Here is a 4,465-nt window from a genome sequence, read left to right on the forward strand (position 1 = left end):
TTTGAGATTAGGATTTGTCACTCCGATTGTCGGAGAGGTATCTCTAGGCCCTCTCGGTAATGCACATCACATAAGCCTTGCAAGCATTGCAACTAATAAGTTAGCTGCGGGATGATGTATTACGGAACAAGTAAAGAGACTTGCCGGTAACGAGATTGGACTAGGTATTGAGATACCGACGATCAAATCTCGGGCAAGTAACATACCGATGACAAAGGGAACAACGTATGTTGTTGTGCGGTCTGACCGATAAAAGATCTTCGTAGAATATGTAGGAGCCAATATGAGCATCCAGGTTCCGCTATTGGTTATTGACCGGAGACGTGTCTCGGTCATGTCTACATTATTCTCGAACCCGTAGGGTCCGCACGCTTAACGTTACGATGACAGTTTCATTATGATTTTATATATTTTGATGTACCGAAGATTGTTCGGAGTCTCGGATATGATCACGGACATGAAGAGGAGTCTCGAAATGGTCGAGACATAAAGATCAATATATTGGACAGCTATATTCGGACACCGAAAGTGTTTCGGGTGATTTCAGAGAAAACCGGAGTGCCGGAAGGGTTACCGGAACCCCCCGGGGAAGTATTGGGCCTTAGTGGGCCTGAGGGGAGAGAGAGGGCAGCAGCCCAGGAGGTGGCGCGCCCCCTCCCATGGGGAGTCCGAATTGGACTAGGGGAGGGGGGCGCGGCCCCTCTTTCCCTCTCCCTCTCCCTCTCTTTCCTTCCCCCTTCTCTCTTCCTAGTTGGACTAGGAAAGGGGAGTCCTACTCCTACTAGGAGGAGGACGCCCCCCTCCTTGGCGCGCCCCAAGGGCCGGCCGGCCTCTCCCCCTTGCTCCTTTATATACAGGGGCAGGGGCACCTCTAGACACACAAGTTGATCTTCGTGATCGTTCTCTTAGCCGTGTGCGGTGCCCCCCTCCACCATAATCCTCGGTAATATTGTAGCGGTGCTTAGGCGAAGACCTGCGACGGTAGAACATCAAGATCGTCACCACACCGTCGTGCTGATGGAACTCTTCCCCGACACTTTGCTGGATTGGAGTCCAGGGATCGTCATCGAGCTGAACGTGTGCTAGAACTCGGAGGTGCCGTAGTTTCGGTGCTTGATCGGTCGGGCCGTGAAGACGTACGACTACATCAACCGCGTTGTGCTAACGCTTCCGCTTCCGGTCTACGAGGGTACGTAGACAACACTATCCCCTCTCGTTGCTATGCATCACCATGATCTTGCGTGTGCGTAGGAATTTTTTTGAAATTACTACGTTCCCCAAGAGTGGTATCAGAGTCAGGTTTATGCGTTGATGTTATGCATGAGTAGAACACAAGTGAGTTGTGGGCGATATAAGTCATACTGCTTACCAGCATGTCATACTTTGGTTCGGCGGTATTGTTGGATGAAGCGGCCCAGACCGACATTACGCGTACACTTACGCGAGACTAGTTCTACCGACGTGCTTTGCACATAGGTGGTTGGCGGGTGTTAGTTTCTCCAACTTTAGTTGAACCGAGTGTGGCTACGCCCGGTCCTTGCGAAGGTTAAAACATCACCAACTTGACAAACTATCGTTGTGGTTTTTGATGCGTAGGTAAGAACGGTTTTTGCTAAAGCCCGTAGCAGCCACGTAAAACTTGCAACAACAAAGTAGAGGACGTCTAACTTGTTTTTGCAGGGCATGTTGTGATGCCATATGGTCAAGACATGACGCTAAATTTTATTGTATGAGATGATCATGTTTTGTAACCGAGTTATCGGCAACTGGCAGGAGCCATATGGTTGTCGCTTTATTGTATGCAATGCAATTGCGCTGTAATGCTTTACTTTATCACTAAACGGTAGCGATAGTCGTGGAAGCATAAGTTTTGGCGAGACGACAATGATGCTACGATGGTGATCAAGGTGTTGCGCCGGTGACGATGGTGATCATGACGGTGCTTTGAAGATGGAGATCACAAGCACAAGATGATGATGGCCATATCATATCACTTATATTGATTGCATGTGATGTTTATCTTTTATGCATCTTATCTTGCTTTGATTGACGGTAGCATTATAAGATGATCCCTCACTAAATTATCAAAGTATAAGTGTTCTCCCTGAGTATGCACCGTTGCGAAAGTTCTTCGTGCTGAGACACCACGTGATGATCGGGTGTGATAGGCTCTACGTTCAAATACAACGGGTGCAAAGCAGTTGCACACGCAGAATACTCAGGTTTAACTTGACGAGCCTAGCATATAATAGATATGGCCTCGGAACACGGAGACCGAAAGGTCGAGCGTGAATCATATAGTAGATATGATCAACATATTGATGTTCACCATTGATACTACTCCATCTCACGTGATGATCGGACATGGTTTAGTTGATTTGGATCACGTGATCACTTAGAGGATTAGAGGGATATCTTTCTAAGTGGGAGTTCTTAAGTAATATGATTAATTGAACTTAAATTTATCATGAACTTAGTACCTGATAGTATCTTGCTTGTCTATGTTTGATTGTAGATAGATGGCTCGTGTTGTTGTTCCGTTGAATTTTAATGCGTTCCTTGAGAAAGCAAAGTTGAAAGATGATGGTAGCAATTACACGGACTGGGTCCATAACTTGAGGATTATCCTCATTGCTGCACAGAAGAATTACGTCCTGGAAGCACCGCTAAGTGCCAAGCCTGCTGCAGGAGCAACACCAGATGTTATGAACGTCTGGCAGAGCAAAGCTGATGACTACTCGATAGTTCAGTGTGCCATGCTTTACGGCTTAGAACCGGGTCTTCAACGATGTTTTGAACGTCATGGAGCATATGAGATGTTCCAGGAGTTGAAGTTAATATTTCAAGCAAATGCCCGGATTGAGAGATATGAAGTCTCCAATAAGTTCTATAGCTGCAAGATGGAGGAGAATAGTTCTGTCAGTGAACATATACTCAAAATGTCTGGGTATCATAATCACTTGACTCAACTGGGGGTTAATCTTCCTGTTGATAGTGTCATTGACAGAGTTCTCCAATCACTGCCACCAAGCTACAAAAGCTTCATGAAGAACTATAATATGCAAGGGATGAATAAGACTATTCCTGAGCTCTTCGCAATGCTAAAAGCCGCAGAGGTAGAAATCAAGAAGGAGCATCAAGTGTTGATGGTTAATAAGACCACCAGTTTCAAGAAAAAAGGGCAAAGGAAAGAAGAAAGGGAACTTCAAGAAGAACAGCAAACAAGTTGCTGCTCAAGAGAAGAAACCCAAGTCTGGACCTAAGCCTGAAACTGAGTGCTTCTACTTCAAGCAGACTGGTCACTGGAAGCGGAACTGCCCCAAGTATTTGACGGATAAGAAGGATGGCAAAGTGAACAAAGGTATATGTGATATACATGTTATTGATGTGTACCTTACTAATGCTCGCAGTAGCACCTGGGTATTTGATACTGGTTCTGTTGCTAACATTTGCAACTCGAAACAGGGGCTATGGATCAAGCGAAGACTGGCTAAGGACGAGGTGACGATGCGCGTGGGAAATGGTTCCAAAGTCGATGTGATCGCGGTCGGCATGCTACCTCTACATCTACCTTCAGGATTAGTATTAGACCTAAATAATTGTTATTTGGTGCCAGCGTTGAGCATGAACATTATATCTGGATCTTGTTTGATGCGAGACGGTTATTCATTGATATCAGAGAATAATGATTGTTCTATTTATATGAGTAATATCTTTTATGGTCATGCACCCTTGAAGAGTGGCCTATTTTTGATGAATCTCGATAGTAGTGATACACATATTCATAATGTTGAAATCAAAAGATGCAGAGTTGATAATGATAGTGCAACTTATTTGTGGCACTGTCGTTTAGTTCATATCGGTGTAAAGCGCATGAAGAAACTCCATACTGATGGACTTTTGGAACCACTTGATTATGAATCACTTGGTACTTGCGAACCGTGCCTCATGGGTAAGATGACTAAAACGCCATTCTCTGGTACTATGGAGAGAGCAACGGATTTGTTGGAAATCATACATACAGATGTATGTGGTCCAATGAATGTTGAGGCTCGTGGCGGATATCGTTATTTTCTCACCTTCACAGATGATTTAAGCAGATATGGGTATATCTACTTAGTGAAACATAAGTCTGAAACATTTGAAAAGTTTAAAGAATTTCAGAGTGAAGTTGAAAATCATCGTAACAAGAAAATAAAGTTTCTACGATCTGATCGTGGAGGAGAATATTTGAGTTACGAGTTTGGTCTATATTTGAAACAATGCGGAATAGTTTCGCAACTCACGCCACCCGAAACACCACAGCGTAATGGTGTGTCCGAACGTCATAATCGTACTTTATTAGATATGGTGTGATCTATGATGTCTCTTACTGATTTACTGTTATCGTTTTGGGGTTATGCTTTAGAGACGGCTGCATTCACGTTAAATAGGACACCATCGAAATCCGTTGAGACGACGCCTT

This window comes from Triticum urartu, chromosome 3 (assembly GCF_003073215.2).
Source record: "Triticum urartu cultivar G1812 chromosome 3, Tu2.1, whole genome shotgun sequence".
Classification (NCBI taxonomy): Eukaryota; Viridiplantae; Streptophyta; class Magnoliopsida; order Poales; family Poaceae; genus Triticum; species Triticum urartu.